The sequence below is a fragment of the Acromyrmex echinatior genome, chromosome 4, assembly GCF_024713525.1.
Source record: "Acromyrmex echinatior isolate Ae372 chromosome 4, ASM2471352v2, whole genome shotgun sequence".
Lineage (NCBI taxonomy): Eukaryota > Metazoa > Arthropoda > Insecta > Hymenoptera > Formicidae > Acromyrmex > Acromyrmex echinatior.
The window spans coordinates 8,902,967-8,928,519 of NC_141855.1; the positions used below are offsets into that span (position 1 = coordinate 8,902,967).

Here is a 25,553-nt window from a genome sequence, read left to right on the forward strand (position 1 = left end):
AATAAATGTTTGTCGATACATTTTTATGTAAAATTTACAAATTACACTAAACACGCATATATAAAAATACTTAAAAATCATTTAGAATTTTTAATATAAATTTACTATACAATAAATATCATTATATTTCGCAATTGTTATTTTTGCATTAAAACACAGTTCAATATTTCGACTGTTGTATTGCAAATTGCCAGGTAGAATATGGCATAATAACACTGCGCGAAGAAAAGCAATATCGTTGCAGTATCAGCTTTTATTTGCAGCGGAATGCACTTTCGTTTATCGTAAAATATATCTTGAATGTTTGGCCTTTCGTCTGAGACATTTCGGAATATTACATTAGCGGCGGTTAGAAGAGAATCTCATTGAAATGCCGAAGGGAACATAAACGTAGCAAACGTCGTGACGTGCTTTCTCACTATTAAAACTAAAATAATATTTACACAGTTCTTGTTCATGATACTTAATTAGGTATTCAGAATATTAAATCTAAAATACCGAAGAAACATTATGAAATAAAATAATTTTTCTATATTAAATGAATAAGAAAATGTAATTATTATTCATTTTCATTGCATTAGTATAACGTTTTCATCGGAAGTAATTTTTGTTTAAAGTTTGTCATACTATGGGACTCGATACATTACAAAAAAAGAGATAAGAATTGGTCAACATCAATTTTCTATCCGCTTCTTTGTAGTGATTTTACTAGTAAGCAGTTGGAAAAGCGAGAAATAGATCCGCGTGCAGCGACACGAAAGTGTGTATTATCGGACTATGGAATCGAATGAAAAGACGAATCGACAAGAGAAAATAAAAGAGGGAGAGAGAGGGAGTGAGGGTAAACGCAAATATCAGGAAACGAAAAAGTGCTCGATCGAGAAATGAAAAATTGAAGATGCGTCGACAGAGAAGATGACAGCAAAAATTCGCAGAGAAAATTCGAAAATGACGAGAATATCAAAGAGAGAGTGATGTCGAAGAAACTGAAACGCGGAACACCAAACGTCGGAGAAAATGTGGGAGATTACGAGAGAGAGAGAGAGAGAGAGAGAGAGAGAGAGAGAGAGAGTGTGTGTGTGTGTGTGTGTGTGTGTGTGTGTGTGTGTGTGTGTGTGTGTGTAAGAAAATAAAGAATACAGAGATGGAAACGTGCGCGATGCATTTAACGTTTACACGCGGCTGTTTGACTTTTATAATCCTTGAACACGATTTTTGTATTACACGAATAAAGTCATGCCGGTTGGTCATATTTAGCGCTAAATGCGGAATGCGAATGCGAGACGAAGGATAAGTAACGTGACGGGTAAAGATATGATAAAAAAAAGCACCGAGGCGAAATTCGTGGATAAAAGCGGAATGGAATGTAACGCGATGAAAGAATGGAAATTCGCTCGCTTGACTACGAATCTCGAGCAAAAAAGAGGTAAAAACGAGGAGTAATAAAGCGAACGGTCAGCAACGGACAAAGCCGTCTATCTCAAACTCGTGCAAAAATTAATCGCGTAAAATTAAATTGTAGAAATTATTAGAAATTTTTTCTAGTAACGTTTCACAATAGAAAAAAAAGGCATAAAAGGCAAGTGTATTGCACAAAATATGTGAAAGAATTAGTACAAAAGCTAAGCGACAAGCAACAACAGAAGAAAAGAGCAATAAAAAGGAGGCAAATAGAGGGAATGTAGAGAAATAATGAAGAGAAGAGAAGGAAATTACTGTTTTTATCTCGTAAAAGTACACCGGACGTAACTTGCTGTACATCTTAATATGATCACCAAGCATAAAGCCATATCAAAAGCTGCATGTGGAAAATTGGTTAGAAGTAATTGAATGGTTTTACATGACCACGTGTTACGGCTACTTCGAGATGGGGATTGCTATGGTTACTATAACATGTATTGTGGTAACATTAGAAATTTATTTGCAACACGACGCTTAATTATACAGCAAGTAATGTGAACTCAACGGAACAGAGAACATTGACGTTAACGGTAATATACATTTTAATACGCTATGTTGGAAATGGATAGTTATTTTATATCTGGAAAATGCAGAACAATGATTATCTTGAAATATCAAAGCTTTTGTATCATTCAAAACATTCGCTTTGAATTAATGAATGATTAACTTCTTGATTTTAATCAATTGTATTTTTTTTTCTTTTTTTTTTATATTTTTACTTCTTCCACATAATTAAGACCATAGTTTAGATTTTCCTGACACGCATTAAGCTGATTAAAGATCTTTTTAGTTTTAAACATGACTACCTTTATATTTTTAGTAGAGCAGTAAGCAATCGCATTAACATCCAGTACGGTAAGCAGGGTTAATTAAGCATTCTCTTTTCATTTGCAGTCTAGTAGTAAGACGGAAAGGGAATAGGAAACAACAGTGTCAATCCGACTAACTTGAATAATCTCAAATTAATTATAATCCGTCTGGAAATCCGTCTCTCGATTTCGTATGAGCGAATCAGTCTACTTATCGAATTTACATCGGTACCATGCTAAAGAATAAATATTCACCCTTTATTTACACGAACAATAAAATCTTGCAATTAAAATGGATCTTGCTCACTTTTATTAAGTAGTGCGGCGCGTAATAATAAACTATTTTATAATTTCACCGTGTTGGCCGTCCGTCCACAAAATTTCTCGGCTTAACTTTTTCAAATTCTTTTTTTGAGACAACAGATATCTACTTATTATTACTTCACAGTAAAGTATAAGTCAAATCAGTTGACCGTAAAAGGTTAAAGGTCATAAAGATTTTCAGTAATATAGGACAAACTAAACAGTTTAACTTCTTCAAATTCTGTCATACTTCGACATTTTTAACGAAGTTTTTCCAAGTTAGTTATAGGTTTTTACACTACTTACACTCTGAAGTCTAAGTGTGTAAAAAGATTAAAAAATGACTTCAATATATATGTGTTATTTAGTTTTCTATGTAAAAACGATATTATACTATATACACGTTTAAATGTGTAAATCCATATTTGTATGCAGTACCAGTGTGTTATTTTTATACGGAAAACTAATCACTAATCATACATTGAAGTCACTTTTTTATACATTTGAATTTACAGTGTGGTTATCCGTTGAAAAAGATTTATTTTTATTGTAAATATTTTACGATTATTGATTTATTGATACCAATAAACAGCATTACCGCGCGAAATATCGTAATCGGTCAGTGCGACCAATTCAAGCCGTTTGAAATCAACTATATTCGATTAAAAATTTGTTCAGCTTTGTATAACTTCTTCCGCGAAAGCTATCGGTATAACTAGCGAGGAGGGGTTTAATTAACACGGAGATCAGGTCGGGCAGTCGAATTGGAAATTACTGGCACGGAGTCGCGGGTAAGGTTAATCCCCGGAAAGCCCTCGGTTCACCCCGCGAACTGGAGTTGGGATGAGATAGGGAGAAGGGGGTGAGATAAAACGAAGCAACTTTCCATGGTTCGAGACGCTCCAAATTTATAGGTTGTTTTTATAGAATGCGACTATCACCTGATTTGTATCTGAACGACAAAGGCGATTTTAAATATGCAAGAGTTCGTCTGCATATTCTTCACAAAATGCGAATGCATGTGTGTTGATACTTTGGACGAACTCATCGAGGAGCGCGGATGTTCGCGAGTTGAAGATTTATGACCTCGATGATCTATGCGCGGTAACATCAAACTGATTGATAGGAGAGAATCAGCGTTTTATTTTATTTCTGCTCTTGTCGGACAAACGTGATGTTCAAACTGGTTTCGAAAATGTGTTTCGCGAGATTTTCTAGAGTAAATGTCTAAGAAGGTATAATTAAATGGAAAATGTATTTTATAAATTATATGCAAGCGGAGAAATTAAATTGAATTTAACATACTTGTAAAGTATGAAAGATATGTGGTAAATATTTTGTATATTTTATACATAATAGTTTAAATATTATATATATAATATGTATATATTATAATTTATATAATAATGTATACAAAAATTCATTGAATCTTAATTCCTGTCACAGATATAAAGAGCGGCATTTATTAATGTTTCATATATAGGACGCCATGTTCGCTTTTTGAAGCGATTAAATCTTATGATTGACAGCTGGCTCACCGAAAGTAAAAATTTTAGCCGGGTAGACCGCAAAGCTTTACTGTGGTTTGAAATACGGGGTTTTCAGTGGCGAGAGATTCACGTGCACGCGCCATCGTACGCACGTCACGCGCGTTCAAAAATATTGGGCGTGCGATAAAAGTGCAGCCCGACCTAAATACCAGGTAGAACCGAAATTTCCAGATTAAATTTTTCGCCAGCGGATTGAGGTTTCGCGTTCGCAATTATTGAAGAACGGCATACTTAGTTTTTGTCGCTACGTACATTACCGGAGAGAGTACATTACAGGAGAGAGGTTTTAGGTCGCGTGAAAGAATAACGTTCCAGACTCTTCAAAAATGCAGGGATTTTTCTTAATTATTATTTATTTAATTTAAAATGTTATAAGATACGAGACATTATAGCGTAGAAAAGCTATAATATTTAACAGTTCTACATATAAAATTATGAGAGATATCCAAAAAATTCACATGAAGAAAATTGTGATATAAGTAATTTGAGATATGAATATATACATATATAATGTATAAATAAAAAATTAAATATGAAATTAATTATTTGTTATTAATTAAGATTAATTCCGATAGTATAGACTGGCATAGAGTAATGCGATCTTTGCTATTTAACAATAGCACAGTACAATTTCGTAGACATACAGAAAAATTGCAATACAATATAGAAAACGAATAAAATTTTAAATACATAAAATAAATCTTGCTGCAAATACCTGTCGCTATCAATCAAGGTTAACTCTGATAAATTTAGAGCAAACTTTCTATCTGAATACATATATTAATAATCTCATGGACACTCAATGTAGAATCGTTTTTTGTTCCAGCAGGTCAGTATGAGCAGGAAAGAGTTCTTAGTGACAAACGAAACGAGAAGCTAAGAACGCATGCCTAAATTAGCTCGGGAAGCGGATAACTTGCTGGTAAGCGGCTAACGGGTCACTTCCAGGGGATAATAGGTAAGTTCAGGACGTAAGCGCCTCGAGTATCTGCACTGCGGAGAGAGGAGATCTCGGGAGTAGAATTTAAATATCATTTGAAACGTTGGAGAGAACATAACCATCATTCTAATGAGAAATCTTCCGCGCCAGTTGCGACAGCTTAAAAATCTCGCGCGGCACGACTAATTAGTTATCGACCGGCAAATCGCACCCCCACGCTCGATGAAGGGCTGCTTCGTTGGCTCGAAAAACGAGACATCGTTATCAAGCTCACGCGCTGCGGAATGTAATTTCAAGAGTTTAATAAAGCGAGAGAGAGAGAGAGAGAGGGAGCGGGAGGACGAGGGCGCACTGGAGACACACGCTTGCAATTTGCGAGTTCACATAATCGATGTATCGCCGCTGGTCATATTGGAGGGATCTTGCTGCAACGTTATCGCAAAGCCGTTTGCTCGCTCGCTTGCTCGCTCGTTACAGGCATATTAATGGTATATTCATGCGTTACAGAGTACTCTAATATAGTCTAGAACTAGCAACATAGTGATATCCATCTATTCCAGATTGAGATGCATAGTCGCGAAATTGGGCGCAGAGTAGCACGAAAAAGGAATTTTCAACTAAATTTAACGTCTTGTGGAATTCATTTAATTGAAATTAGCATCGCGACGATACGAACTGCGCAAATAACAAATACACCCGTTGTGCAATAAATGAATTTCTATAATCCTGCTGGGGGCGCACGATTCGAGGATATCGACGGTAATCGCATTTACTCCAGCCACCCCGATATTTCGTGGGTCATCCGGTTTTAACGGTGGGCATGCACGCGCACATAAACGCAGCACAAGCACCTCACCGCAGTTTGACACACATGCCGGGGTGAGTTTTGTCTGTGGTGATTGGCTCGCGCGTGCACATTCACAATGAGTGAGAAAAAGAGAGAGGGGAGAGGGGGGGGGGAGGAGGAGAGATATATAGATGCACGCAGACCAAATGCAGCATCCCTCACCGATGAGAGAGGGATGAAAACGATGCTCGCGGAGTCGACGATAAAGAGCGAAGGGTTGGAAAAGGGAGCGCGAGAGCCAACTTCGCAGACAGTTTAAATCCCACGCCGTGCTGCGCCGGTCGGAAATCCGCCCACTCCACACGCGGCCCGCGAATACGAGCGGTATACTACTTGACCGGTTCAAGTGGAGTCTGAATAGCGAATATCTTCGATATTCACGTGGAAAGTTTTGCCGCGTGCTTCAACAGACCCACGTGTTATGGTACTTTGGCGGGTACGAAGTTAACGTTTTACGAATGCTGCTATGAGAGAACTTTTAATAATGGAATCTGTATCTTTAACCTTAAAACGTTATTAATCTTAAGTAATACAATATTGCTATTGCCTTGTACGTAAATTTTACGTACAAGGAAATAGACTATTCTTAATTAATGTAACACAAATTTTGCATTTCACACTTTTTTAAAGGCAAAATATTTATAATAGATCTTTATAAATATAAATAATCTAATCAACTTAATAACTTATAAACAAAAGAAAGGATAAGCATATGAATATTCAATCTTGAAATGATAAGAGTAGATATGTAATTTAATTGTGTGTATCCCAGATAACAAAAAGTGTCTAAAATTGGGTCATGAGACGTTTTTTATGTCTAAAGGACTTAAAGACGCCTTATGTTACAATTTTAGACTTTGTGTGGTTTGTCTTCTTGTAATATCTAAGTAAAGTATAGTATAATGAACAAAATGATAACACGAAACTGCATAAAAATTGAAATCATTTACACTCTTTCTTGTATAATATTGACCTAAATTGAAGATCTAAATTGATATATAAAAGACAGAATTTTTAAGAACTTGTCTCCGTTTATTCTAGTTTTTAACACGACAGATCAGATTTCCTGTAATCACTGAAGGCATAACTTAGCGCTAAATAACTTTGCTCACTTGTACGTAAAATTTACATATCGATAGCTAATTTTAAATAAATTCTGTACTTTGATTCTAAAATAAATACTCTCAATGACAGTTATTGGTATTATTACATTGTAGCTTTATTTATCATATACAATAATTAATATTCGCATAATCGCAATGTAGATAACGATATCAACGCTATCAAAAATTACAAAATCAGGATACTGAGGAAGATAATACAATGCATTACGGATTTTCGCTACATTATTACGTATAAAAGAAGATTAAATTTTCTCATTATTGGAAATAGAAAGCTCTTTCTTATTTTTAATTACGTGCATAAATATATATATAGCTCTTAATTATTATTTTTTTACGCCTTTAAACATGTTTAACATTTTTATAAGTTATGGGATGTTTTGTATCGAGAAGTAGCATTAATAATTATTTGATATTTCTTACATTTTTTAATTAAGATTTCCTTATCGTTGAAGTGTTGAAGTTATCTTTTTTTTATTTTTATGATCACTCTTTGGATATTATTTAGTATTCATTTATTAATAAGTTAAATAAATTGATTAAATATATCCGCTATTATGATCAAGTGGCTAATGTAAAGACTGAAATGTACTGCCCACCATTTAATATGTGTGCATAATTAATGGTTATCCTAGCCAAATGAAATTTTGTTCAAGTACCGACGAATTCAAGTCCAATAATACATGAGAGTACTATACAAGAGTTAAATTGAGAATTTAGTGGCTTTGAATTCATGCTGTTTGATCTCTTCGCCGCCATGGAAAATATGATTTATTAATTTTCATTGGTATAAGTACATTTGTCATCTGTATATCTCATTAAGTAAATTTGAATTTCTTTTAATGAAAATCTGATTAGTGAGAGAATTCTTCTTATACTAGAATTCCTCTTAGTAAAACGCAAAGCGTTTTTTTTATATATATATATAATGTATTCTGCATAAGTTCAAAAAGTGCGTATCTTCAGTTTTGTTTATTCAACTTCATATAGGTTTGTTATCCCTGGAAAATGGTCACGAAAAATATTTCGACAGTTTTGAGATGTCCCGTGTAAAAGTTCATTATCGCGCTCAGTTGCACGTTCGTGATGATTTTGAAATTCGTAAAAGTTATGACGTCCATGGATTATCGCGGACGACAGCGCACTGATCGACGAATTGCCGGCAAATTGAGTTTGGTCGACACGTTTTCGGGCCTCAAATATTATTACGGCAGTCGAACTGACTGGTTTTATTGTCCGCATTAACTGCAGCGGATTTCCGGCCGACGAAGGGTGCACCGAGAGAACGAAATAATTACCGGTATCACGCATATTTACAGCGCGCGTAAGAGCCGATGGGTTTTAACTGAAATGCGATTTCGCGCCGCGTATTTTCATCAATTTCGCGCGCATTCGAGCTGTTCGGCGGTGTGTAATAGCGTGATTGAATATCTATCGATTTATCATATAACAAAGCGGTCCCTCAATAAGTTTTCAAAAAAGCAGCCATGGAATTAAATAGCATAACGAATATTCGTAGCTTATCACGAAGTATATTTATAAATAACCTTTAATTTGAAGATAATAATTTATAAAAATGTGAAGAATGAAAAGATTTTGCAAAATATGTGGAATTGAAATAAATGTATATATCTTGTTCAAAAGTAAACTCACACACTAGATACACGTTCATCACATTGCAAATAATGTAAAACATAGTAGTAGATATGTAGTAGATATTAACGTTGATAATAAACACACGATTATAATGGATACCGCTAAATTACGCTAAATTTCTTCTCTGACCGCTGTCAACGTTTTAATATTAGCCGTATATTTTTGGCTGTACATCGTGATCACGGGATTATTGTCAAAATTAAATTCCAACGGACAATACAATATCAGTAACATTCTCACTTTTCCATTGGTGACCGCGATATTATTACTGGAATGAAATTTCGGCGATAATGTAATATCGGTAATATTCTCGTACTTTTCCGTCATGCGCGACCGCAGATTATTATTCGAAATTAAATTTCGCCGAGTCGCGCTGCGCAGTCGTCACGATATGTGCAGCTGTCGATCGCAATCGTACATCTCGATAATATTGCAGGTCCGATTGATCGCGCGAACGGACGTATCGATATGCGCTCTAGTTCGGTCTCATAAATTCCCAGAGCTTATCGATTCATCAGCGTAAAAAGCGTGACCGTGGCATAGTGCGTACTGCGGAGAAGGCCGTCTAACTTTTACATTATTTTCTCGTTACTGAAATCAAAGTGCGCCATTGGAAACGCTCGATTTGAAGCATATCTCAATTCGTGCCTTGACTCTTATAAGTTTTTAATATTATACACTTATCATAATGCATCTTACTAAATCGCAATTGCAATATCTCAGATGTAAATAAGAGAGTGGGGAAATAAAAAGAGGGAAAAGAATAATTTTTATTTTAATATATAAATTATAAGGAGGATGTATGTGTATATGTATAAATTTAGTAATATTGAATAATACTACAAAATAAATTATATTAAAGTTTTTATTTAAAAAATGTGTCTATAAAACATTTTGTACAATTGGATTAAATTCAATAGAATATATATACATATATTAGTAATATTGAATATAAGATATTTAAGTTCAAGTAATATCTAATTTTATTAAAATTAACATAATATACACTTATTTAATAGAATACATTTATTATAATACATCTTACGAAAACGTAACTGTGATATACAATTAAATATAAAGAAAAAGAGAAGGAAATAGAAGAAAAGAAAAGAGTAATAATTTTTATTTTAATAATACAAATTATAATTATGTGTATTTAAATTTAATAGTAATTTTATTATCATTAAATGAGTAAGATATATTATACACAAAAATTTCCATGTTTATAAAGTTTCATACTCCCTAAATATTTCTTAGAATGAAATCTCACTCCAAAAGAGTTAAAATACTGCCATTATTGAAAAAGAGTGAAAAATTTCTACTCTTGAATAAGAGTGGCAGATTTTCTCTTTTTGAAGTGAGATTTACTCCAAAGGAATGTATTTCTTAGAGTGAAATCTCACTTCTCTTTTGGAGTAACTCTCACTTCAAAAGTGTGAAATCTCACTCCAAAAAAAAAAAGAATAAAAATTTATCATTCTTATAGAGTGCAAATTTTTCACACTTTTTCGATAGCAGTATATTTACTTTTTTAGAGTGAAATTTCACTCCAAGAAGTTTAGAAAGTACAACTAGATTAAAATGAAATCAACTTTGCAGAGTGTCTATAATATCTAATAATTATTTTGAATATATGATAATAAAAATGCGTACCGATTTCATATTAGAATCAAACACGTTGCGGAGTCTCTACAAGTTCACGCGCGCGTCGATGTCCTACAGGAAACTCCACCGTCCTATAATTGAAGTTTGTCGACATGTACGGTAGCTAACGAGCACGTGGTTGCACTTTCCGGTCGTTCCTATCGTGTGACCCTTTCCGAACGCGTCGACGATAACCGACAAATACAAAACCTAACGGGCGCTATCGATGGTATCACCATCTCTTCAGCATTGTCCTCGGACCGCAACCTTTTGACTTCGGGACCTATGCTCTCGAGCCAAGATAACCCTTTCGTCTGAATACGCCTGAATACGTTCTGCGAACTTTTGTGCGAAACCAGAGGTCCGACAATATCACATGGATCCATGAAAGAAACTTTACGTTCATACAAAAACACGAATTGTCCGAAAAACATTGAATTTAATGTTTTTTTGTAACTAATTTTTTTTTGTAAATTTTGTAACAAATTTATTGATTAAAAAAAAGAAATCTTTTAATGGCTCTGAGGAAATTCTTAATATTATAACGCTTAATAAATAATAAAAGCAATTATTATATACAGAAAACATTTTCCCCAGTAATTACAATATTAAAATTAAACTTTGCAGAGCAAAATAACTGCGGATAGTAATTTGTTGATATTTGATGTTTTTATTCTTTGAATTTCGCAGTAGATCGACTGTAAAGTGATTAGATCACGACTCGATTTCGGATTTTCATCTGATTAATAGTATTGGGATAACTGCAGTAATATAATGATTATATCGCGACCGTAATTTCGATATTTGCACAAACCATCCACGACTTCCAAAAGCATGCGTGTGCAAGTGTGTGCGTGGTAAATATTATACCAATAATTACACATTGCAATGCTGCTTTATATTGAACCTCGCGTCGATAATAACTGAAAGCATACCTAAATTTGCACGATACACTCGCACATGCATACCTTTATATTTTATTTTAACAGAGGAAAAACTACCACTCTTTTTATTATTTTATTTATCCATAATTTTATCGTGAGTACCTTCTTTGATTTATTAAATAATATTTAATATAATCATTTATATTTATATTTAATTTATTGTAACAATAACAATAACTTACACACACACATATATCTAGACACTAATCAGACAATACTTTCAATAGTAGATCATTAATAGGATTATCCTGCTTGAAATCAGTCTCGAAAATTGTCTCGTATAGACAAGTCTCGTCATTAACGATTGCAATCAGACCACACTAAGTTATGATGAGCAGGAATTCAAATTTATTCCATCAATTTCCATTATCAAATGCAGGATCAGGAAAGCGATACTTTGACGGATACGCTTCAACAGACTGGCGGGATAACGAGGACGATTCCGATATCGTCGTATTTATGGGGACGTGCAGCGTGTGTAATAGCTTCGAGGGATATAGAGTAGAACGTAACTCAGCATCAAGAGAGTCGAGCCGGGTCCCGGCCGCACCATCGCCCGTAATCCGGAGCAACACGCTCGCCCCCGTGCACCATCATCCCCCGGCTGCCGCCACCGCCACCACTGTCGCGACCCATAGGATATACCCACACGGGACTGCAACCGCGAACGTTCCACTTGCCAGTTACTTTGAGGTCGGGACATCCACCCTCCGATGCGGTGCCCACCCTTCACGCCCCGGCGGATCCTTCCCCGGGCTTCTCCTGTCCACTCGGATGCGATAGCATCTTAATCGTGCTAATTCGCGCCCACCCATCACCGGCCGACACCGGATATACCGTGTTACCGGTCACGCCGGGATTTTGAGGCTTTAACTCTGATAGCATTCAAATTTAATATAAAAGCCTCAGGACAGTCGATATATTAGTCGATCGATCGTAAAAGTCTTTTACTGCAGATTTATTTCTGCTGTTGTAATAGCCCAGCCAATATCAATTAAAAGTAATATAAAATCTATGTCATAATTTTCATTATTGTATCTGAAAATTATTTTAAAACAGTCTTACCGATTTATTTTTATTGTAAGAATTTAATATGTAATCCATTCCATTTGAAAAGTATTTAAAAAAAAAAATCAAATTAATGTTGTTCATTCTCCGACTGATTCCAAAGATACCTTTTAAATTATTCTATTCGAATAGTATATGTAGTTCAGTTATTTCGAAAATTGTTCGTTCTACTTACAATTTCATTATCTTTGTTTTGAAAAAAAAAAAAAAAGAAAAAGAAATATTTTTTAAATAATACTATTATTTAGAGTTGTTCATCTCTTGGTACTATTTTAAAAAACTGCAAATATCTGTGAACATATGTATACTGAAATACCTTAAATTACAATTAAAGTCTGCTAATTATATTTATAATAGAAAACGAAATAATTCATTATGAAATACTGAACTGCTGGATTGTGATATAACCGATAGTTATCCTATACTCGACAAGATAAATCTCTGAAATAAACAGTCGAAAACAACACTATTTCGGTATTATTCTGTAGAACACTAGAATCAAAATCGGCGATAAAGTGACAAAGCAGGATAAATGCGAAGCTTAACGTATAATAGTCCCTTGCATTTTAATCGACAACACCGTGACACAACAATGGACAAAATTCGGATATTTTAGTTTATAATAAATTCCAGATATGTATGCATACATGTATAATATTGTAGTACAATCGATTATTTTACAAGATTAAAGTTAATATTTGACAAAAATTTTACAAGAAAAATTTGCATTAAAAAAAAAATGAATTTTTTGGTCATTATACCTATTGAGATAAAATTAAAAAAAACTAGTTCGAGTCATTCACGATTTATAGAATAATTTATCTCATGAATAATAGATGCGCAAAGACATTATAAATATAATTAAGGAGAAATAAAATATAATTAAAATATTAATTATTAAAGAAGATTACGCTTTGTTGAACATAGTGAATGTATGGAATTTCTTTCTCGTATGGAATTCTTTTCCGTAAAGACTGAAAGAATCTTTAATAATATACAGTTATTTTTTAATTACATAAAAAGACTTATTATTTGAAATAATTAAATACGCAATAAATTTGTTTATTTGGCAAAAAAACTGTATAATGCGTCATTTATTTCTTTTCTTTATTTTAAATATCTTTATTTTCTTGACTTGTTTGCCACATTCATTTTTTGTTACTACTACTCACAATGTAAACGGAAAAGTTTCCCATGATTCTATATTATCTTCTCATTGAATGAAAGTTAGAAATCGGCATAAGAATGGAAACTTTGCTCTCCAGAAAATTGTTCAAAGTCGGCACTGAATATCGGTTTCCAGAACTCTACCATTATTCAAGAAATCGAAGATCGCACGCTATATTTAAAGTGAATTACAGCAGCATCGTATTTAAGGATTTCATCAACTCTTTTCAATCAACACGCCTTTTATTTAATTAGATTAAACAAATAATGTCAGATAATGACGAAAAAATTTGAGAAACATCTTTGGAATAGAACGGTGCAAATTTTGCGTAATTTTTCTAACGCATTGTTTAATAGATAACATATCAACAGTGTAAAAACTTGGAAGAAATTAAACTAATAATATAAATCATCTGTACATGATGATATCTGTTTTTATTTTTATATTCATTCTTATTATAAATAATAAATTTAAAATTTCCATTCTAATGATTTATTATTCCATTTTTCATTTATTAATATTTTTTAAAAATCCTAAAAAATTAAATTTAAATTGATTTGCATTGATTGCAATTATCGAACGTATAATTTCTCATCTTACGAGAAATATCCTAAAAGATATTTAACGCGAGATTCTTCAATAGGGGCGATAGTGCCATTTGAAAATGACTCGATCCGCTTCGGGGGTAGGTCGGTGGAAATACGAACTTCAGTAATTATTGCCGACGTAATGTCTTTACCGAAGTGCCGAACCTAAAAGCATCGTGAAGCATCCGTCCGGAAAGTATGAAGTAAGGGAGGCTGTAACTAAATCGCCTTACGGCTCGCTACGAATGATGTTCGGGCGTAACGTAAGTACCGACGACAGCTCGGTAAATCCGATACGGCGAACATTATCCTCCGGGAGTCGTCTTACTTCGCGTTAACCTCGATCCACGAAAGGATCACACGAGTGCTTCGTGAAACACGTTAGTAACACAGGGCATGGACTCTCTATCTCTCGGAGAAAACGTAAACGTTTACAACTTGACTGCGGGCGAGGATGAAAAATTCCGTGATATGATACTTCTCTCGCTGTTCCAGAAAACGACGACAGTTGAAGCTTGATTCCCTGTAAAACGAAATATATAGTTTTTATAACTTTTGTACTTGTATTATGACATACATTTAATTTCTTGAGTAACGAAAATAATTGTAATATTAAGATTATAGTGTAGCGAATATTTGTTAAAATAATATATTAAAGCACTTTATTTTCCACACCGCATGAAATTTTAATGACAAGTTCTTTGATGAATATGTAGTTTCCTTTAGCGAAAATAGGATAGCTCATCGTTTATCCCAACTTTCCAAATTTTAATTTTAAATATCTTGGTGCTAACTAAGTCTTAGATGAAATCTTTGTCGTAGCAAAATTCACTTAAGATTACTGAAAAACAAAATTTCTGAAGCGTAATTCGCAAAAATCTAATTTTCAATATTAAATATCTCTGTGGTTTTTTATGCTCTTCTTTTTATATGTTTTTAAATATCTCTATAATGAAATATATTTTTAGAGTTATTGCGAAGTCAAAAAGATATTTAGAGAGATTAATAATTATATTAACGTGTCTACAATAAGAAAGATGGATTTATATTCGAAATTAATTAAATATATGATAATGTATTTTAATATACGATACAATATAATAGATGTTAAAATATTATATGTATCTATAATTTATTACATCTAACATTTATTACATATCACATAAATGGCACACAATTATTATTAACGTGCCTACGGTGACATATCTTTTATTTGAAACTAATGGCATACGTTATTGTATTTTGATATGATTAAATGTTATACATATCTAACATTTATTACATATTATATGAACGGCATGCGACTGCATCGCCTAAATTTCTTCATCCTAAATGTATCATTTAATAAATCCATTATGCTGCCTAAAATATATGCAGGAATATTTATTGACACCTGCTATAATTCGCATTGAATATCTTCACATTGCACCTTAGAAATTCATTGCTAGAATATGGAGTTGTCGATAGAACATCGAATATGCAGACGCGATGAAATTATTATAAAAGTTAGTCGAGAGAGGCCGGCGAAGAGAATTCCTGCTACTTCAGCGCGACTGTCGCTGAAACTTCCCGTGAAATAGATGTTTGGATAACTTTAAGGAGGAGGCCGACCCGGCGCCACGAAATAACGTGTGCGAAGTTTGTTCCCGTCTGCTTGAGAAGACGTTTAGTCGTGTCTTTTTACCCTGTCATTTAATGTCAACGATATTTTCGTAATCGCGTGCAACTCCATTATTTTTACGTCGCTTGTTTAAAATTTTATACCAGATAGCTACATGACTACGTTAAACGAGATCATTTTGACATCCCGGCTTTAGTAAAAATTAAGAATGTTATTAGCACACATCAGCTCCCATTTAGCTTTTAGTATTTTTGGAAGAAAAATTAAATGACACTTAATACTTTTTATCAAAGTTATAATCGAGGAAAGAAATGGAGCTGAAATAAACTTTTGTTACAACGAATTTCAATGAACTTACAAATTGGGCTCATTCTATCGCAGTTTCATTATGTCGAATAATTACTCTTCAGGTCTGATTTGGAATCAATCGAATCTTCTTTTCCACCTACATTTGTTACAGGAAAGTTTCCTCGCATAAAGAAAAGCCCATCGATAATCTTCGCTCTTTAAAATTCCTCGAAAGGAGCGAGCGCTCGCATCAACGCCACGTTAAAGGAAATTTTTCGCGGATAACATCGTAAGGAATTCTTTATCGGTCGAAGTTTGACGCAAGAATTTATGACTTTGCCGCAAGTAGAAAAAAAGACATCGAGCGATCGGTTGTCGGTCCTCGATTCTCTCGAACTTCTAGCAACGACGATGTCGTCAACACTTCGTCAAGGCGCAACGTTTCATCGCAGCGCATAACGCTCATTGTTTTAGAAACATTAAAACAATTTTTTTTTATATTAAGTAATTATGTACGTGTTATCAAGAGTACAGCAGATTCGTTTTAATTAACTAGCAGCTCTTCATTCAATTAAATTCATAAACTTGTTTGTCACGACGAGAAAAACTTCTAGAGTACGAGCGTGAGTCGGTTTGACATTATCAGACTGTTCGCGAAGCTAACGAATCTACTCTCTCGCAGATGTGAAAATAGTGGGACAGATGGGAAAGGCAGGACGACACGGGGGAACCACCTTCGTCCCGATAAATCATTCCAGGGAAAAACTTGCGGGTCACTCTAGCTGTAACGGGAAAACGTGGTCCACTTGCTATGCGAGAAGCGCGCGGTGCGCGCGCGCCGTGATATTCCTTGCATAATTATTGCCGTGTCGGCTTTCGCGGGAGGAGAGAAAGAGGAGGAGGGGGAGGAGGAGGATAGGGATGGGGGTGGGAAGAGGAGGGATTTCTTATCTATTCCTGACTGGAATACAGGATGGCGAGTCACGTCCGAAGGATTTTTGCGTCACGTGCCGGCTGTTCTCCTGTGCCCGGCACTCGCGAGAGATGGATCTGCTCTCTCCTCGACGAAGAGAGGAGAAGAATCAATTCGCAGGAGCAGCCGAGCGGCATGATACGCCGAGACGAGATCGTGGCGTGCGTATGGCAGGGTAAAGGGTTGCGGTATTTTTCCCCTCCCTTTTCCGATAGGTTATACCTACTCCATTTTCCTGAATGCGCTGTATTCGCTCCGCGAATCGCGCTATGTGTGAAGTTGATAATGAAATTTTTAGAAATAGATTCGCGAAATTGAAATATATTTTCGAAGATCTGAGAATGCATTTAGGCTAAGTTCAAAATAATTTAAAAGAATTTATCAGGTGATAGGTACGAAGTCCTTGCGTATTAATTTTAATTATACAGAAAATATTATACGATGTCAATAATAATTATTTGTGAAATTAATTATAATTCATGATTAAAAACAAACTCACGAAATATATTTCTATTCAACGTTATATTAGAAAGACATGCGAAAATATATCTCGAGAAATTGAGTCAGGCTCTATAATACAAGTATAAATAATATTGTAATAGTTATCTTATTTATTACGCAATACTGAACAATAGTTTTATTAAATTTTGAAATTGAAAATTTTTACATTCGTTTCACAATACTTTGCATAATTAATTTGATATTATTCCGTTTTTTCTATTTTTTCCTGTTTTGTTTTTCAATAGTAAAAATGGCAACACAGTTAAAAAGAACAGATTTCTAATTTCTGTCTTCATATTTCTTGTCTACGCCGTTGTGATCAAGCCATTGTGATCAATCTGTACAAAAGAAAATGTTATATTCCAACAGTAACCCAGTAATTATATCTTATGTTTTAAAACAATCGAAGAGCTTGGAAGTATATTTCGAGTTCGATTTTAGCTTATTGGCAAATTTCCATAATGAGTTTCTTAAAAATTGCGTACTCACCCACTTTCTTGCCTTCGCATAAAAGTATCGTTTTCTACTTTAGGAAGGCTTCCCAAAGAGAATGACTCTCATCGGGAAGGATCAGTGGCTTCGAAAGCCAGGATTACGATTTTCCGAGTCCGCTTGCGACATTCGAAACATTCTCTTGCCAGAAATGAGGGTAAACGCTTTTAAAGCGACCAACTTTTAAAATTGTGTAAAACTCAACGAAATAATAACAGATTCGTGAAAGGAACTTTTGGACTTTCAGAGATTAACCTTTTCGAATGATAACAATTGCTTTCATTGATTCTTGAATTGTCGATTATCTGTTAGATTTTTTAAGGCACATATTTGTTGCCAATTGTATAAACAATTACTTGTAATATTCTTTCGGAAAACTATTGTCTTCTTCTTCTTCTTAACTCTTTAAAGAAAAAAATCTGATTGTGAGATTGTAAGTTGCATTTAAGATACCCTATTAATTCTACGAAAGTTGCGGCGTTCCTAGAAAGAAAAGATTCGTGAAAACGAAGGGACGACGATGCTATTTAAGAGTGACACGCCAGTCCCTGTTGTTGCTGCCAGTTGCAGCGACTTTATCCGAGACAGGAATATCGAGTTTACTGCCTGTGTCACGGCACGTGGCCTTCCGTCGAGACGAACATCGCGAAGTTTGCCCGTCATTTTATGCGGTACACAAGAGCCCGCGGAAAATAATTAACGGCGTTGCTTGGAGAATCGCGTGCGCGCCGCGTGCTCGGAGTAAGAATATCCAGCTTCCCATGCGGAAATGGTTGGAACGATTCAAGAACGTTAACGGAAGAGGATATTTGGAGTCTGACGGCAGCGGTTTATTCGCGCGGAATTTTCCCGGTGGCTTCTGTAAATTTGTATTCAGTCCGAGATAGCATACTTCTCGAGAATTCAAACATTAGCAAGCTAAATAAGTTCTTTATCGAGGAATATCTACATGACGAATTATAGAAACAGCGGAAATGAAGAATAATCTATTAATTTCTTCCGAATTTTCTTTTTTTTTTTTGTTTTCACTAGGACGCGTTTCAACTCTGGAATAATTTTCGTACGTAAGATATTACAGACGAACGCGAATCTGAAACGTGAAATTCATGATAGTCCCCGTCCGTTCCCATTCATTTCGTGACGTTGACAATGCACGATACGGAGATATAGGCGATGATCCGACTGCGAAAAATTCAGCGGTGAAATTAACGCGTCGCCGTCTTTTTCACAGCGCGACGTTTTGGGCATGCAGGTCGTAAATTTTGGCGGATCGACGCGTTGCGTTTTCGCACCTTGCTTATTTTTTATTTTTTATTTTTTTTTTTCGACACTGGCGAAATTTACAACCGATGCTGTAAAGCTTACGCGGTAATGTGTGAGTGTGATGCGCTTGCATTTCGCGGCAGCTTCTCCGGCGCTTGAAACACTCATTTGAAAAATGAAGTTTACGGCGTATATTTTTTTGCGGTGTAAACGGCTCGCGTCGGACATGAAAACGTATGCAGTTTTCCCTCTCTGAAAACTTATTATGTAGATTCATGCTCACTAAAGTATTATTAGAAAATTATTTGTTAGACGAGTATATTGTTGCGAGGAACGAATTTCAACGAATTTCTCCGTTGAATATTGTCTCTATTTATTTTCAAGTATTTTACAGATGATCTATTTATTTCGGAAATTAATATCGATCGTTTTCGAAATAAATGGTCCATGTACTGACAAAGATATATAGAGACGTTCACTTGTTCGACAAGCAAAATGATATTCAAGGGAGTACATCGTCGCGCATAAACGTCCCGATTAAAGTAGGTGTCGTGCGAAAAGGGTTGAATGGTATCCCAACATAAATTGTGCACCCACCCTCGTTCGCACCCAAGCCTTCCTTCGCTCTATTTTAATTTCTGTTTACGTACACATGGCGCAAATATTGGCATTTAAAGTGGCTTTAAAAGGGTCGTCGGACCGTACGTTGCGGTGCGTGAAATCTTCTCCAGCTGCTCGTAACGGCGGATTAACGACGTAATAATTTTTACAGCTTTCTAGACTTTGTCGCGTCGATGAAATTTGCAACGCGAATGACGCGACTGACACTTCTCGGTAATATCATCGCCGTCGCTCGATATTGCCTTTTATGAAGATGAGTTTTTCGACTTCAAAGCGGAAGGGATAGTTAACAATTAATACAGACGTTATAAATCTTAATGAGTTTTCTTCTCATTTATAATTTGAATGTCGGTAGCTTTTTATATTTAGCTTTCATCGAAAAATAAACTTGTTAAACGATAGAAAGTTATCTTTTTCCCCTCTGTCTCAATTTCGAAGACATCTCGATAGTAACTATCGTCAACAATTTTGTTATGACGTATTATACAATATAAAATGAAACTCGTTTGAGGGCGGTTAAGTCACGGTGATTGTGAATAGTTTCTCTCTGAAGAGACCATTAAGAATCTATGCGGTTTCGAACGATGGCGATAGTTTATATGCGAACGGTCGGCTTTGATTTACAGAACGACGTGTTCGAGTGGTGACCACAAGCTTTTTAGGAGCGAGAATGCTCGGCGCGTGCGAGAAAAGTAGCGGAGCGGGACGTTCTGTATTCACGGCATGGCGCCGGAACACGTTTCCTCTATCAGAACGTCGTCGTCGTCGTCGTCGTTCCGGCGACCTGCTAGTCGTTCGCCCATCGAAATGGACCTTTGCCGACCGAGGGATATTTCATATAGCACGACGTACGGTCCGTCGGTCTTTTAAGACCACTTTAATCGCCGATATTCGCACCGGCGTGCGGCGAACGAGAATTAAAATGGGGCGGAAAGGATAGGGTAAGGGAGATGACAGGAAAATGAGGGCGAGAAGCGAGAGAGAGAGAGAGAGAGAGAAACAATGTTGCTCCCGTTACTCGCATAAATTTGCTTCGACCCATTCTGCGAGCTCCAGCATGCAGTAATTGCAGCGGGAAATTAACCCTCAAGTTATGTGTTGAGAGCTCGATGTTGCAGAGCCATTACGGAGTCTTAAATAATGCGTAACAATTTTTTTTTTTCATTTGCTAATGGAAAAAGAATAGCGATTCTTACCTTTAATTTTCGTGGATCTCGTGATTGAGACGGATACCAGAAAAATCTTTTTCTCCCATTTTTAAACGGTTCATTTAAATTTTCTTTATTAGGCGTTTCTTACAAGTAACTCTATATTTTCTATCGAAATATTATAAATGCATATACTCGATATGTATATAACTGCAACGTACGTGCGATAAAACGCGACAAATAGACACATATAATGCAAAACGGAAGAAGATCACGATGGAAGTAAGAATGGATGGGGGAGGACAAGGAGGAACTTTGGTGGCGGCAGGGAGAAGACGGTTGATTAGATTTTCCAGGTGGAGAGGGAGAGGAAAGACTGTGTGCGAGATGGGTGCAAGAGGTTGGCAAATGCAGCGCGTGTTCATGTCGAGGACATACGAGGAATCGTATTATCGACTCTCTCCCGACTCACCCACTCCTCTTCTTCTCTCCCTCGTTTCCTCCACGGCTGAAGGCGCGATGGGGATGAGGCAAACCAAGGAATTATGGAGGAATTGCATACGTGCGCTGCGTCCCCAATGTTGTATTATATAAACCGCGAGTATAGTCGGACCTCTACCTACCCTTTCAGTTTATATAATAGGAGGGCGTGCGAGAGGACGGATGGATGTGGGATGCGAGCAGAGACGCACGTTCGCGCATCCATCGTGGAATGCTTAAAGGAATCACAGCGTGCAGTCGGTGCGCACCCCCGAGATGTTACTCTGGAGGCAAGGGAAGAGGAGGAAAGAAGTAAACACTCACTATTCCGTCGCGCCAAAGTGTTTCCGAGTGGCTGGAACGAAAGTGCATCTCTTTATACTGAGAGAAGTTTCGATGCGCGCGCGCGCGCCGCGTTCGATTTCAATCGCGAGCCAATTTATCGATCGGATGCGTTCTACGAATTTTTCACGATGCTAAATTATGCGGCACAAACGGCGCAGTGGCACAATAATAGGAACGATAGAAACAATCGTCTGGTTCTAAATGCGGCGCACGTAAAATTCGTAACGTTACACGACTTATTAATGTGAATCGATTTAAGCGCCAAAATACACACAAAGGTTCATAAGGATTTGCTGGATCAAATCTAATAATAAAAATTAAATTTTTTATCTTGCTACGTAATTGATCTTAAATAATGTACGATATTAACTTGCGTTATTTCAGATCTTTTTATTTTATTATCCGTAAATTAACGAGATTAGCCGCTCCGGGATTAGCCGTTAAAGAATATTAGCTGTTTTCGTACGGATCGTACGTTTCCGTTTCAGCAAGACATAATTTATGTGACTTTGATTGAGTTCGTTGGGTCGGAAAGGTTTAATGGCTTAGGAGAACTTCACTTGTGGCAAGAGATATAATTTTATAGCGTTGTAAATTGAGTATTGAGAACAGAGAGAAGTTAATTTCAAATGAAATTTTCCTTTGAACAAACTTTTGAAAACGTGTCAGCCAATATAATTTAACAAACATCGCAATATAAACGTATTAGGCCAGAGAGAGGTACTCTACTTTAAGGCATTTTAATCGGGCCAATTCGTTGCAAAAGTATTTTGTACAAAGGTTGATGGTATAACTTACGCTGCGCGAAAGCTTTTTTTTTTGTGAGGAAAACATTTCTGACCGTTGAAATTCCGGGCGTAGAAAATACCGAAGTTACAGTACACCGAGAGAGGAGCGTTCCGAGCCATGTACGACATACGTATAGCGCGCAATAAGAGTTTAACCGGTGTAGGTAATACGAAAATCGGTATCGGCGTACGATACGAGTGCCTGCGATCGAAAGAATCGCGCTACGCGGAGAATCGCGGGCAACTTATTTCTCTGCAAAGGAGAGCCGTAACAAGCGGAATCGACGGGCCGTGTACGATTGGACTGGTTAAACGAATCGCGAAACCAAGTCTGCTGGAGAAACATTTCTGATTAGACTTCCGGGCGTTCCGAGGAGAGGCTGGAAGGTGGACACATGTCCTTGTCCCGGGTACAGTTGTCAATTTAGCGATTTTGTCGCTAAATTTGGTGATTTCAGATATCATCTTGGCGGATAAACTTCAGCTAATACTGACTTTAATTATAAGTTTGCAATATACTACTTTGGGCTATTTTAACGCTATATTGGCTACACAGATGTAATTAGTTTTTGAGATTTTTCAACACCATATGATCTCAATATGATATTATGATATTTAAAACAAAAAGGATTTTAAATTTTCAAAAAACTGTTACCTTACTGTTCTTTAATACATAGATCATTGTATAATACATAGATAAATGTATAGTTAATAGAGAGCACGCGACTTTTGGAACCGTATAAACTGAAATCGCAATTTGTAGGGTGCACAGGATAGGAAATGGAAATGTATCGGGGGTGGGTATGTGTACGAGAGAGTAACCAGTTGCCGTATCGCCCGGTTGAATAACTGCGATCCACCTGTCACGAGCAGGTACAAACGTCGAAGAGTAGAGGGAGAATCGAGATGGTCGTGGAAAACATACCGACACAGTGTGCGCATGCTGTTGGGGCAAAATATCGTTCTTTCTTCGATTCCATAAAATTTATCAAACGACCCACCCCGCTGAGAGCAACCGATACACGTCTCACGGTCGTTCGCAGCCCGCGCAGATTGCTCTCGGGAGAAACGAGAGAGGCGTGCTGCGCGACGTCGCGATTTCTGATAAAGTGAAAAACAGTAATCGACTGATTGAGTGACCTATTTGACTAGAATTTGTGTCAGGTTAACTTTATATGTTATAAGGATCTGATTTGGTTGACGTAAGGTAGTCTTAAATAAGGTACACTTAACAAGGTTTAAGTATAGTTGACCTTTATAGGTCCTTTATAGGGTTGTATGTTATAAGGACCTGGTTTGATTGACCTAAGATCATTCTGAATAAGATACACCTATATATAAGAAAATCTTCGTCAAGTTTGAGTATGGTTGACCTTTGTAAGGTTGTATGTTAGTTAAGGACGTTAATTGAAATGTACCTACATTATGATCACGATTACATTTGTAATAAAAAACATATAAAATTCGCTAAATCGTTAAACACATTAAATATCTAATAATAATAAACATTTAAATTAATAAATTATTAAATTGTATATTTATATATATATATATCATTTATAAACGATACAAATATGGTACATAAATACGATACATGTGTCAATATTTTTATACATATGTTTTATTATAAATTGCTTTAATTACAAATTTACAACGATATAATTTAAACTGTATAAATTATATAATTTATTTGGTCGGTAGAAGTTGAATCGTAGCGCTATTTTATTTGTACCGTCTATATGCTTTTAATAAAATTTGGCAATTATTATTATGCTATTATCATTATGCTTCTTTTATTTAATCCGCATAATTTATATAATATTAACAAATTCTAGCAACATTTTTAAAAATTTTGTAAGAAAAATTTTAAGCTTTTACGTTAGAAAATTGAAAATTTTTGTAAATTTTTTTTTGACATAAAATGACACGTCTATAAGATGTGAAGATTTATCTTGTCTAATTCATATATTTTCTATATGTAAAAATTATGAAATTTAAAAAAGTAATCTTTTGAAAATAAAGATTTTAAAATCTTTCTTTTAAATTTAAATTTCATTCATTTTCAATAAAGTTACTTGAATTTTGAAGTATAGCTACGAACTGCTGTTTCCCAATTCAACATTATTATCAAAATTTTTAATATAGATGTGTATTAGCGATCGTTCGAAAAACTAAAAATTCGAAAAAAGCTTTTATAGGGCTGTTGAGTCAAATGAAAAATGTATATATCTATCGTGATAACGAATTTTTGCCGAATAGAAAAACTGTTGTACAAAAAGCGAATGAAAAGCGCTCGCTGAAGTGAAGTAACAGGTATTGAAATATTTAAGAAATACAGCGCTCGCTGTTTCCAATCTTCCCCGAGGGAAAATCAGCCGGTTAATAATAGTCAGTCGGACGTTTCATTTCGCGCGATATTTCGTTACAAGTGGCAAAACGAGGTTTTCATTCTGTGAATGCAGGCGGTCGTTCTATTTCTCGTAAAAGCCCGTGAGATGCAAAAGACATACGCGTGGGCAGGGAGAGAAAGAGGGGGGAGGGGAGAGATTTTAGTTGTGTATTCGAAAATAGAAGAGGCGCGGTGTCGAGACGAGGGTAAATAGAGCGACTCCGTAACGCGCGCATTGAATGGAAAGATTTATTTGGCCGGCGGGGCGACTAGGTGCGTTCGGCAATGTAAATCTGAGATGCGAGCTAGTAGATGGCGAAAACTTGATCACGTGATCTTCAAGTAATCCGAGTGCCAAGAATTAATTCCGAACGTTATAGAGCTGCAAACTGTCCTTTAAGGTTAGATTATAAAATGAAATTGTTTATTTTTATGAATAAATAAAAAATACCCTGTTAATTGAAAATTTCTTTCCTAGAAATTGGTAATAGTCTTATATACTAAAAATAGATCGTTACACATGAATGTAGCAGACTCATATGCAAG

At 35.6% G+C, this 25,553-nt stretch overlaps 1 protein-coding gene across 2 annotated transcripts in view; it reads left to right on the top strand.

Moving 5' to 3' along the window:
• Nucleotides 1–25,553, top strand: part of DIP-lambda (Dpr-interacting protein lambda) — a 160,913-nt gene that overhangs the window by 91,775 nt on the left and 43,585 nt on the right. Inside the window, exon 2 of one of the 2 annotated variants that reach the window (XM_087405113.1) lies at nt 4,950–5,081. The gene's annotated coding sequence lies outside the window, so the exon portion shown is untranslated. The remainder of the gene's footprint in view (nt 1–4,949; nt 5,082–25,553) is intronic. The other variant, XM_011066701.2, reaches the window with a different exon arrangement.